This window comes from Zea mays, chromosome 5 (assembly GCF_902167145.1).
Source record: "Zea mays cultivar B73 chromosome 5, Zm-B73-REFERENCE-NAM-5.0, whole genome shotgun sequence".
NCBI lineage: Eukaryota > Viridiplantae > Streptophyta > Magnoliopsida > Poales > Poaceae > Zea > Zea mays.
In genome coordinates this window covers 99,922,789-99,935,204 of record NC_050100.1, presented here as the reverse complement: position 1 = coordinate 99,935,204, position 12,416 = coordinate 99,922,789, and the positions used below count along the sequence as shown (strand labels likewise).

The 12,416-nt window shown below is 56.6% G+C and overlaps 1 long non-coding RNA gene across 1 annotated transcript; it reads left to right on the top strand.

Moving 5' to 3' along the window:
• The first annotated feature begins 9,521 nt into the window (after positions 1–9,521).
• Positions 9,522–10,589, top strand: LOC103626741 (uncharacterized). Its single transcript, XR_553115.2, has 4 exons — positions 9,522–9,689; positions 9,787–9,994; positions 10,083–10,319; positions 10,399–10,589. It is a non-coding gene; the product is annotated as an uncharacterized lncRNA (long non-coding RNA).
• Positions 10,590–12,416: the final 1,827 nt, after the last annotated feature.

The following is a 12,416-nucleotide window of genomic DNA, read 5'->3' as shown; positions in this document are numbered from 1 at the left end:
GGGAACCGGAGTTCCGTTCGTAATGGCACTTCGAATGCCAGTGTTTTTTGTTCATTGTGGCTGTCGATGCCTGAACATGTATGTAATTTTGGCACGGAGCCGTGTTTTTTCCCCATTTTTGAGCACTAAGTCTCGCCTGTTGATTATCTGAACCGCTTTACCAAGCATGAGTCGACCCGTGTCAAGGTGACGAGTGAGGTATCCGTATCCCGGAGGCGTAGGAATCTCTCAGCTCGATCGGCCTTGTTGTCTGGGGCTCCTCTAGCTTAGTTAAAGAGACCCCTCGGTCGCTCTTCGATGAGCCGAGGCCAGGGGTAGCGACATCAGTATGAACAGAGGCGGAGTTGGCTCGAGAATGGGAACCTGGTTGGCCGGAGCCTAGCCGGGTTGTCCGTCAGCGGAGCCGACGCCGGAGTCGATCAGCCGAGGCCTCGGGTCGGGCCGGCGCCCTTGGAAGCCGGTTGGCCGAGGCCCCGGGGGTAACCGGCCGAGCCGCCTGCTCGGGCCGGATTCCCGGAGAAGTCCTTGATCGCGCCGCCGTCCGAGGCTGGGTCGGACTTTGCTGAAGACGTCGTCGATGCCGAGGGTGCTACGGCTCCCTTCAGCGTGAAGACCCGAGCCTGCAGGATCAGATCGTCTTGTAGCGTGTGCCTTCTGCGGCCGCTGAGGCCAGAAAACACACCCTCGCCGTGCTTGCAAAGCTGCGTTTTTTTCCTCTTGTTTCGAGCATTTGGACTCTCTGTCGGTAACAGGGATGTTTGTGTGAGTGAGAGTTGCTTCTCGCGGAAGGGACGAGTGAGGTATCCGTATCCCAGAGGCGTGGGAGTCCCTCGGCTCGGTCGGCCTTGCCGCTTACGCGTACTTTCACCCGTCCATGAGGCCCCGTCCCCGACTTAGTCGAGAAAGCTTGAAGGACTGCTTCGGCAGGAGAGCTTCCGAACGTGAAGACTTGTTCGGTCCACGGAGTCGCTTTATCCGAACGCGAGTTACTTATCGCAGAAGGTGATGAGTGAGGTATCCGTATCCCGGAGGCGTAGGAGTCCCTCGGCTCAGTCAGCCTTGGCTGCTTACGTGTACTCCGTCGTTTCCAGGATCCGCTTTCCGAAGTAGTCAAGAAGCACGAAAGAAATCCTGCTAAAAAGAGATCCTTTTTTCGAGAAAAAATTCGACGCAGAGGGGGTCTCCCCCCTTTTAGCCCCCGAGGGAGGGTCGGGCTTTGCCGAGGCGAGGCCGACCCTTCCTTGATGACTAAACTTTGCGTTGGTGCGAGGTATGTGAATAACTTGAAAACATCTTAAGGGTAGAAGCGACGTAGCTGTTTGATGTTCCAAGCGTTGCCGTAGATCTCGCCTTGATCGTTGGCCAGCTTGTATGTTCCGGGCTTCAGAACTTTGGCAATGACGAATGGCCCTTCCCAGGGGGGCGTGAGCTTGTGCCTCCCTCGGGCGTCTTGCCGCAGCCGAAGCACCAGATCGCCCACCTGGAGGTCTCGGGAGCGGACCCCTCGGGCGTGGTTGCGTCGCAGGGACTGCTGGTACCGCGCCGAGTGTAGTAAGGCCCTGTCCCGAGCCTCCTCCAGCTGGTCCAGTGATTCTTCTCGGCTAGCTTGGTTGCTTTGATCGGTGTAGGCCCTCGTCCTCGGGGAGCCGTATTCCAGGTCAGTGGGCAAGATAGCCTCGGCCCCGTAGACCAGGAAGAACGGCGTGAAACCCGTGGCACGACTCGGCGTCGTCCTTAGGCTCCAGACCACCGAGGGGAGTTCCTTCATCCATCGCTTGCCGAACTTGTTGAGGTTGTTGTAGATCCGAGGCTTGAGCCCTTGTAGAATCATGCCGTTGGCACGCTCTACTTGCCCATTCGTCATGGGATGAGCCACGGCGGCCCAGTCCACCCGGATGTGGTGACCCTCACAAAAATCCAAGAATTTTTTGCCGGTGAACTGGGTACCATTGTCGGTGATGATGGAGTTTGGGACCCCGAAGCGATGGATGATGTTGGTGAAGAACGCCACCGCCTGCTCAGACCTGATACTGTTCAGGGGTCGGACTTCGATCCACTTGGAGAATTTGTCGATGGCGACCAGCAGGTGCGTGTAGCCCTCGGGCGCCTTCTGCAAGGGACCGACGAGGTCCAGACCCCATACAGCGAAGGGCCAGGTGATGGGTATCGTCTGCAGAGCCTGAGCGGGCAGGTGGGTCTGCTTCGCATAGAATTGGCACCCTTCGCAGGTGCGGACAATTCTAGTGGCGTCAGCCACCGCCGTCGGCCAGTAGAAGCCTTGCCGGAAAGCATTCCCGACAAGGGCTCGGGGCGCTGCGTGATGGTCGCAAGCCCCCGAGTGTATTTCTTGCAGTAGTTCCCGACCTTCGGCGACGGAGATGCAGCGCTGGAGGATGCCCGAGGGGCTCCGGTGGTAGAGCTCCTCTTCATCGCCCAGCAAGACGAACGACTTGGCACGTCGCGCTACCCGCCGAGCCTCGGCTTGGTCGGGGGGTAGCTCTTCTCGACGGAGATATTGCAGGTACGGGGCCTGCCAATCTCGATCAGGCGTGGCCCCGCTCTGCTCTTCCTCGACGTCCAGTGCCTCGCCCTCGGGGGCCGAGGGTACCTCGGGCTGAGCCGAGGGTGCCTCGGGCTGAGCCGAGGGTGCCTCGGACTCGGGAGCGTCGTCGGTCTTGACGGAGGGTCGATGCAGATCCCGGGAGAAGACGTCCGGGGGGACTGTCGTTCGCCCCGAGGCTATTTTAGCCAGCTCGTCCGCCGTCTCGTTGAAGCGCCGAGCGATGTGGTTGAACTCGAGCCCGTAGAACTTGTCTTCCAGGCGCCGAACCTCATCGCAGTAGGCCTCCATCTTTGGGTCGCGGCAGTGGGAGTTCTTCATGACTTGGTCGATGACGAGCTGCGAGTCACCGCGGGCGTCGAGGCGTCTGACCCCTAGCTCGATGGCGATCCGCAACCCGTTGACCAGAGCCTCGTACTCAGCCACGTTGTTGGACGCCGGGAAATGGAGGCGTAGCACGTAGCGCAGGTGCTTTCCGAGGGGCGAGATGAAGAGCAGGCCCACGCCGGCTCCTGTCTTCATCAGCGACCCGTCGAAAAACATGGTCCAGAGCTCCGGCTGGATCAGAGCCGTCGGCAGCTGGGTGTCGACCCATTCGGCCACGAAGTCCGCCAACACCTGGGACTTGATGGCCTTCCGAGGGGCGAACGAGATTGTTTCGCCCATGATCTCCACCGCCCACTTTGCGATCCTGCCCGAGGCCTCTCGGCACTGGATGATCTCCCCCAGGGGGAAGGATGACACCATAGTTACCGGATGAGACTCGAAGTAGTGTCGTAACTTCCGCCTCGTCAGGATCACAGCATACAGCAGCTTCTGAACTTGCGGGTAGCGGATCTTGGTCTCGGACAGCACTTCGCTGACGAAGTAGACCGGCCTCTGAACGGGCAATGCATGCCCTTCCTCTTGCCTCTCGACCACAATCGCGGCGCTAACCACCTGAGTGGTCGCGGCGACGTAGACCAAGAGGGCTTCTCCATCCGCTGGGGGCACCAAGATAGGCGCCTTTGTAAGGAGCGCCTTCAGGTTCCCGAGGGCTTCCTCGGCCTTAGGGGTCCAAGCGAAACACTCGGCCTTCCTTAAGAGGCGGTACAGAGGCAGACCTCTTTCGCCGAGGCGTGAGATAAAGCGGCTCAGGGCCGCGAGGCATCCCATGACCCTCTGTACGCCTTTTAAGTCCTTGATGGGTCCCATGCTGGTGATGGCCGCGATCTTCTCCGGGTTGGCTTCGATGCCTCGCTCGGAGACGATGAACCCCAGGAGCATGCCCCGGGGCACCCCGAAGACACACTTCTCAGGATTGAGCTTGACGCCTTTCGCCTTGAGACATCGGAATGTCACTTCAAGGTCAGAGAGGAGGTCGGGAGCCTTCCTTGTCTTGACCACGATGTCATCGACGTAGGCCTCGACTGTGCGTCCGATGTGTTCGCCGAACACATGGTTCATGCACCGCTGGTACGTTGCGCCCGCGTTCCTCAAACCGAACGGCATGGTGACGTAGCAGTACATGCCGAACGGCGTGATGAAAGAAGTCGCGAGCTGGTCGGACTCTTTCATCCGGATTTGGTGATACCCTGAGTAGGCATCGAGGAAGGACAGGGTTTCGCACCCAGCAGTGGAATCCACAATTTGATCGATGCGAGGCAGAGGGTAGGGAACCTTCGGACATGCTTTGTTGAGACCAGTGTAGTCTACACACATCCGCCATTTCCCCCCTTTCTTCCTCACAAGCACAGGGTTGGCAAGCCATTCAGGATGGAATACCTCTTTGATGAACCCTGCTGCCATTAGCTTGTGGATCTCTTCGCCAATCACCCTGCGCTTCTCCTCGTCGAATCGGCGCAGAGGCTGCCTGACGGGTCGGGCTCCGGCCCGAATATCCAGCGAGTGCTCGGCGACATCCCTCGGTATGCCGGGCATGTCCGAGGGACTCCACGCAAAGACGTCGGCGTTTGCGCGGAGAAAGTCGACGAGCACTGCTTCCTATTTGGGGTCGAGCCCGGAACCGATCCGGATCTGCTTGGAGGTGTCGCCACTGGGGTCGAGTGGGACGGCCTTAACCGTCTCCGCTGGCTCGAAGTTGCCGGCATGGCGCTTCACATCTGGCACCTCCTTGGAGAGGTTCTCCAGGTCGGCGATGAGGGCCTCGGCGTACTCCACGCACTCCACGTCGCATTCGAACGCGTGTTTGTACGTGGGGCCGACGGTGATGACCCCGTTGGGGCCCGGCATTTTGAGCTTTAGGTAGGTGTAGTTAGGGACGGCCATGAACTTCGCGTAGCATGGCCTCCCCAGTACGGCGTGGTAGGTTCCTCGGAACCCGACCACCTCGAACGTCAGGGTCTCCTTTTGGAAGTTGGAGGGCGTCCCGAAGCATACGGGGAGGTCGAGTCATCCGAGGGGCTGGACGCGCTTCCCAGGGATGATCCCGTGGAAGGGCGCAGCGCCTGCTCGGACGGAGGACAGATCGACGCGCAGGAGCTTGAGGGTCTCGGCGTAGATGATGTTGAGGCAGCTGCCCCCATCCATCAGGACCTTGGTGAGCCTGACGTTGCCGACGACGGGGTCGACGACGAGCGGGTATTTCCCCGGGCTCGGCACATGGTCGGGGTGGTCGGCCTGGTCGAAGGTGATGGGCTTGTCGGACCAGTCTAGGTAGACTGGCGCCGCCACCTTCACCGAGCAGACCTCCCGGCGCTCTTGCTTGCGATGCCGAGCCGAGGCATTCGCCGCATGCCCTCCGTAGATCATGAAGCAGTCGCGGACCTCGGGGAAATCTCCTGCTTGGTGATCTTCGTTCTTGTCGTCGTCGCGGGCCCTGCCACCCCCGGCGGGTGGCCCGGCCCTGTGGAAGTGGCGCCGAAGCATGACGCACTCCTCGAGAGTGTGCTTGACGGGCCCCTGATGGTAGGGGCACGACTCCTTGAGCATCTTGTCGAAGAGGTTTGCACCTCCGGGGGGCTTCCGAGGGTTCTTGTACTCGGCGGCGGCGACAAGATCCGCGTCCGCGGCGTCGCGTTTCGATTGCGACTTCTTCTTGCCTTTCTTCTTGGCGCCGCGCGGAGCAGACGCCTCGGGAGCCTCTTCCGATGGGCGGCCCTGGGGCTGCTTGTCCTTTCGGAAGATAGCCTCGACCGGCTCCTGGCCGGAGGCGAACTTGGTGGCGATGTCCATCAGCTCGCTCGCCCTGGTGGGGGTCTTGCGACCCAGCTTGCTCACCAGGTCGCGGCAGGTGGTGCCAGCGAGGAACGCGCCGATGACATCCGAGTCGGTGATGTTGGGCAGCTCGGTGCGCTGCTTCGAGAATCGCCGGATGTAGTCCCGGAGCGACTCCCCCGGCTGTTGCCGGCAGCTTCGAAGGTCCCAGGAATTCCCGGGGCGCACGTATGTGCCCTGGAAATTGCCGGCGAAGGCCTGGACCAAGTCGTCCCAGTTGGAGATCTGCCCCGGAGGCAGGTGCTCCAACCAGGCGCGAGCAGTGTCGGAGAGGAACAGGGGGAGGTTACGGATGATGAGGTTGTCGTCGTCCGTTCCACCCAGTTGGCAGGCCAGGCGGTAGTCCGCGAGCCACAGTTCCGGTCTCGTTTCCCCCGAGTACTTCGTGATAGTAGTCGGGGGTCGGAACCGGGTCGGGAATGGCGCCCGTCGGATGGCCCGACTGAAGGCCTGCGGACCGGGTGGTTCGGGCGAGGGACTCCGATCCTCCCCGCTGTCGTAGCGCCCCCCACGCCTGGGGTGGTAGCCTCGGCGCACCCTTTCGTCGAGGTGGGCCCGACGGTCGCGTCGATGGTGCTCGTTGCCGAGGTGGCCCGGGGCCGCAGGCGCGGTGTTGCGCGTGCGCCCGGTGTAGACCGAGGCTTCCCGCATGAATCGGGAAGTCGCGGCATGAGGTTCCGAGGGGTACCCCTGCCTTCGGGAGGCAGTGCTCTCGGCCCGTCGGGCCGCAGCGCCTTCCAGAAGATTCTTGAGCTCTCCCTGGATTCGCCGACCCTCGGTGGTTGATGGCTCCGGCATCGTGCGGAGGAGCATCGCTGCAGCTGCCAGGTTCTGACCAACCCCGCTGGATGCGGGCGGCGGCCTGACCTTGACATCGTTGGCGACGCGGTGCTGGAGACCTTGGGGCAGGTGACGTATTTCTCTGGCCAGGGGTTGGCCCGCCCATGCCTGCCCGACGTCCCGACGAATCGGCTTAAGCGCTCCTGTTCCCTCGTTGAGCCTGGCCTGCGCCTCGCGGACTTGCTCGAGTTGTGGGTCGTAACCCCCCGCCGGAGCGGGGACCACAGCTAGCTCCTGCGGGATGTCGGCGCGAGGCACCGGCCTAGGAAGATCACCGTCCTCCGGCATGCCGAGATGGTTGCCTTCGGAGGGATCCCCTAGCTCGATGTGGAAACATTCGCGGCTTGGGCCGCAGCTCTCGTCGCCAAGGCTGCGGCTCTCGTCGGAACAGTCGGAGAGGCAGTAGTCACATGCGGTCATGAAGTTCCGCATGGCACCGGGGTTGCCAAGTCCAGAGAAATCCCAACAGATGCTGGGATCGTCATCTTCCTCGGACCCAGAGGGCCCGTAGGTTGAGACGTCCGTCAACCGGTCCCAAGGCGACCGCATACGAAACCCCAGTGGGGTTGCACTCGCCTCAATGAGAGCGCCCGCCAAAGCGAGGTCGTTTGGCGGGTTGAGGCCGAGTCGAAATGACGTAAGATGGGAGTTAGTCGGTACCTTTTGGTCGACGAGGAGCGACGTAGTCACATCGGGGACTGGTTGCACCATCATCCCAGGTACGAGGGCGACGTCCTGCAGGCTTTCCGTGAGCGCGCTGGCGTCGTCTTCTTGCTCGGGGTCGGCGTGTCGCGGGGGGACGGCGCTTGCCTTCCTCTCGAACGCGAGGTCGACGTCCGGCGTGCCTTCCGTCGGGGCGTCGGGGGCGTCGATTCACTCGACGACCGACAAAGCGCGGCCTCCCGCTTGGCCTTGATGGCCCCGCCTCCTCCTCCGTTGGCGGGGGAGAGGACGGAGCGAGCTCGAATGTTGTTATTCCACCACGCGGGGAGGATGTCGTCGATTCCGCCGCCGGCGGGCGGGTTGTCGGCCGCCATTGTCGTTGTCGCGCGACGGTGGAAGGAGTATCATGTCGTAGCTGCCGTCGAAGGACATGAACTCAAGAGTCCCGAAACGAAGCACCGTCCCGGGCTGGAGAGGTTGTTGGAGACTGCCCATCTGGAGCTTGACGGGGAGCTGTTCGTCAGCACGCAGCAGGCCCCTACCTGGCGCGCCAACTGTCGGCGTTTCGAGACAGGGGGGTCCCTAAGCCGACGAGTGAGTGTGCTGCGTGCCCCAGCCCAGATGGGTCGAGCGCGTGGGCGAGCGCGAACGGGGGAGAGGCGAGGTGGCCGGAGACGGGCGTGAGAGAGGTGGAAGTCCCGCGGCCTTCGTGTTCGTCCCGCGCCCAGGTCGGGTGCGCTTGCAGTAGGGGGGTTACAAGCGTCCACGCGGGTGAGGGAAGCGAGCGGCCCCAAGAGAGCGCCTGTCCCGTCCTCGATCCCGCGCGGCCAACCTTCTCTAAGAAGGCCCTGGTCCTTCCTTTTATAGTCGTAAGGAGAGGATCCAGGTGTACAATGGGGGGTAGCAGAGTGCTACGTGTCTAGCAGAGAGAGAGAGCTAGCGCCCTGGGTACATGCCAATGTGGCAGCCGGAGAGGTCTTGGCACCTTGCTGGCGTGATGTCGTGGCTGTCGGAGGAGCGACGGAGCCTGGCGGAGGGACAGCTGTTGGAGCGGTCGAGTCCTTGCTGACGTTGCCCTGCTTCCGTAAGAGAGCGGAGAGCCGCCGTCGTCACAGAGCTTGCGGGGCGCCATCATTGCCCATCTGGCGGAGCTGGCCAGATGGGACGCCGGTCTTGTTCTCCGCGACCCGAGTCGGCTCGGGGTAGGATGATGATGGCGCTCCCCGTTGACGTGACGGGCCTATGCCTTAGGTCGGGCGACGTGGGAGCTCCTCCGAAGCCGAGGTCGAGTCTGTCTTCCGTGGCCAAGGCCGAGCCCGAGCCCCCGGGTCGGGCGAGGCAGAGATCGTTCGGCCGAGGCCAGGGCGGAGTCCGAGCCCTGGGGTCGGGCGAGGCGGAGTTTCGTCGTCTTCTGAGTCCAAGTCCGAGCCCTGGGGTCGGGCGGAGCGGAGTTCGCCGTCTTCCGGGTCTTAGCCCGAGTCCGAGCCCTGGGGTCGGGCGGAGCGGAGTTCGCCGTCTTCTGGGTCTTAGCCCGAGTCCGAGCCCTGGGGTCGGGCGGAGCGGAGTTCGCCGTCTTCCGGGTCTTAGCCCGAGTCCGAGCCCTGGTGTCGGGCGGAGCGGAGTTCGCCGTCTTCCGGGTCTTAGCCCGAGTCCGAGCCCTGGGGTCGGGCGGAGCGGAGTTCGCCGTCTTCTGGGTCTTAGCCCGAGTCCGAGCCCTGGGGTCGGGCGGAGCGGAGTTTCCCATGGCGCCTTTGGCAGGGCCCGACTGCCTGTCAGACTCACTCTGTCGAGTGGCACTGCAGTCGGAGTGGCGCAGGCGGCGCTGTCCTTCTGTCAGACTGGTCAGTGGAGCGGTGGAGTGACGGCGGTCACTTCGGCTCTGCCGGGGGGCGCGTGTCAGGATAAAGGCGTCAGGCCACCTTTGCGTTAAATGCTCCTGCAACCTGGTCAGTTGGCGCGGCGATTTAGTCAGGGTTGCTTCTAAGCGAAGCCAAGGCCTCGGGCGAGCCGGAGGTGTGTCCGCCGTAAAATGGGGGGCCTCGGGCGAGACGGAAGTCTCTCGAGGTCAGCTGCCCTCGGCCGAGGCTAGGCTCGGGTGAAGCGTGATCGAGTCACTCGTGTGGACTGATCCCTGACTTAATCGTACCCATCAGGCCTTTGCAGCTTTATGCTGATGGGGGTTACCAGCTGAGAATTAGGCGTCTTGAGGGTACCCCTAATTATGGTCCCCGACAGATGGTATTATAGTGCTATGCTGGACATCTCGCAGTCAATTCGTTTTGATGATGATGTGGAGGATGGAAAAAGTCATGAACTCAAAGTGTACTCTCTGGACCGTATAAGAGCTGTTACAATTAATTTTAGTGACTCTAACAAGCTTGGAGAAGGAGGATTTGGTCCTGTCTATATGGTATACTAACTTTCACTACTGTGAATGGTGTTTGATGTACACATGATTTTATGTTAATATTTGGCTTAATGATAATGAAAATCATGAACCACTGCAGGGAACTTTACCTGGGGGAGAAGTAGCTGTGAAGAGGCTTTGTAGGAATTCAGGTCAAGGCCTTGAAGAATTCAAGAATGAGGTCATACTTATTGCAAAGTTCTAGCACCGCAATCTTGTAAGATTACTAGGGTGCTGCATACAGAGGGAAGAGAAGATCCAGGTGTATGAGTACATGCCTAGCAAAAGTCTAGATGCATTCCTCTTCAGTATGTGTCCTTCACTTTCCGCGCATCTCATTTCTCAATATGAACGAACAAATATGTTGATTGGGTTCTGATCACTGTGGTTGAACAGATCCTGAAAAGCAACGGCTTTTAGACTGAAGAAACAGTTTGATATAATCGAAGGCATTGCTAGAGGGCTGCTATATCTCCACCGGGATTCGAGGCTGCGAGTTGTTCACCGTGATCTCAAGGCCAGCAACATTCTCTTGGACGCGGACATGAAACCCAAGATATCAGATTTTGGAATGGCAAGGATGTTTGGAGGGGACCAAAACCAATTCAACACGAATCGGGTCGTCGGTATATTGTATGCACAAACTCAATGGGCCATACAGGAACCACACTACTGTAACTTGGTTATGATACATTGAACTTTATTTTTGCAGTGGCTACATGTCTACTGAATACGCAATGGAAGGTATTTTCTCCGTCAAGTCTGACGTCTATGGCTTCGGAGTCCTGATCTTAAGCTTCCACTGTCACGAGGACTCCTTGAACATCGCTGGATATGTAAACACTGGTGGTTACTAAGATAATTAGAGACAAGGGGGCAGGTTGATGTGCTTGCAAGTATCTGTTGCAGATATTGTTCATGTCTGATGCTGATGACCCTTTTTTCATACTGTTGTGTTTGGATGGTGTACCACCAGTGTTTTACAACAGTTTGGCCTTTGGAATTGCTACTGCTAAAACTTCGTTCCTCTAAGAAGACCTTTTGTTTTTGCATTCCCAGCTGAGGAGCTGAGGGACATCGAAGTACTTGTATTATTACAAAATCTTTTCTTAGTATAACACATATTTATACATAAGTTATCATGGTATTATAAGTTTTCGTTGCAACGCACGGGCACTTACCTATATCTTTTAATGTATGTAAATATTCTTAACCTTTAAAAGATACTAACAAGCAGGTATAACGATAATGAATGTTTCTACATTTTAATATATTTTATCATTATATGTTGATTCCGTAGCAACGCACGAGCATATACCTATATTTTTTTAGGGCTGGTGGCGCACGGCGCTGGGACGGCAGCGCCACCTCAGACCAACTCCCCATTGGCTTTCCGTCCGGCCGACGGAGAAAATCGAAGTACTCCGAGTCATCCAAGCATAACCATGCTATCTTCAGCAGCTTATTCATCCCAATACATATATTTAAACTTCACTCTATAAATATTTATAGTCTAAATTTAAAACAGTATTTTTGGTTAAAATTTTATTAGACTGCTGCAAACAGTCTAAAAGATAGTATGCAACTCGTCCGTAGTACTCCTGCGGTCCTAAAACACAAAAAAATCATCTACAATTTTATGGAAACAAAACTTCCTTAATTTTCATTAGCTTTGTAAAGTATATTCAACCATTTAATTAATTTGGTAAAATTATAAGTATTAATATTTTTTTATTTATAACTTTTGTCAAAGTTGATAAAAATTTATTAATATTTTTTATGTTTTCTCAATTCATAGAAATGCTTCCCATAGGACTTCGGCACTTGGCAGGTCGGCAGCTGGATTGTGATCTTCTACAGTGTTGCCGGGTGAGGCTGATAGACGCCACCTACAATCACAAAGACTCTGTGCAGTGACCGCAGAGGATCCGCTTTCTAGACAGCTAGTCTCGACGAATGACCATAGGGAAAATCTTCTATTTCATTTTAGAAAAAAAATCTTTTCTTTTTCCATTTGACACCTAAACTGGAAATTTCTTTTACTTGCCACTCTTTTTTCCTTTTACACCTGACACTTCGGTCATTAGAGCTCTAATGTTTATTTTCAATCATGGTATCATGTTTTGCTCGGTATTGTTTTTTTAATTTTTTTTCTCTAATAAAATAAATTCAATCTGAAAGATACAAGTATATGACCCGTGTCCGTAGTACTCACGCAGTCCTAAAACCACAAAAAGTCATCTAGAATTTTATGGAAACCAAACTTCCTTAATTTTTATTAGCTTTGTAAAATACATTCAACCATTTAATTAACTTTGTAAAATTATAAGTATTAATAATTTTTATTTATAACTTTTGTCAAAGTTGATAAAATTTTATTAATATTTTTTATGTTTTCTCAATTCATAGAAATGCTTTCCATAGGACTTCGGCACTTGGCAGGTCGGCAGCTGGATTGTGATCTTCTATAGTGATATCGGGTGAGGCTGATAAACGCCACCTACAATCACAAAGGCCCTATGCAGTGACCACAGAGGATCCGCTTACTAGACAGCTAGTCTCGACCAATAACCATAGGGAAAATCTTCTATTTCATTTTAGAAAAAAATCTTTTCTTTCCCATTTGACACTTAAACTTGAAATTTCTTTCACTTAAATCTGAAAGATACAAGTATATGACCCGTCCATAGTACTTCCGCAGTCCTAAAACCACAAAAAGTCATCTAGAAT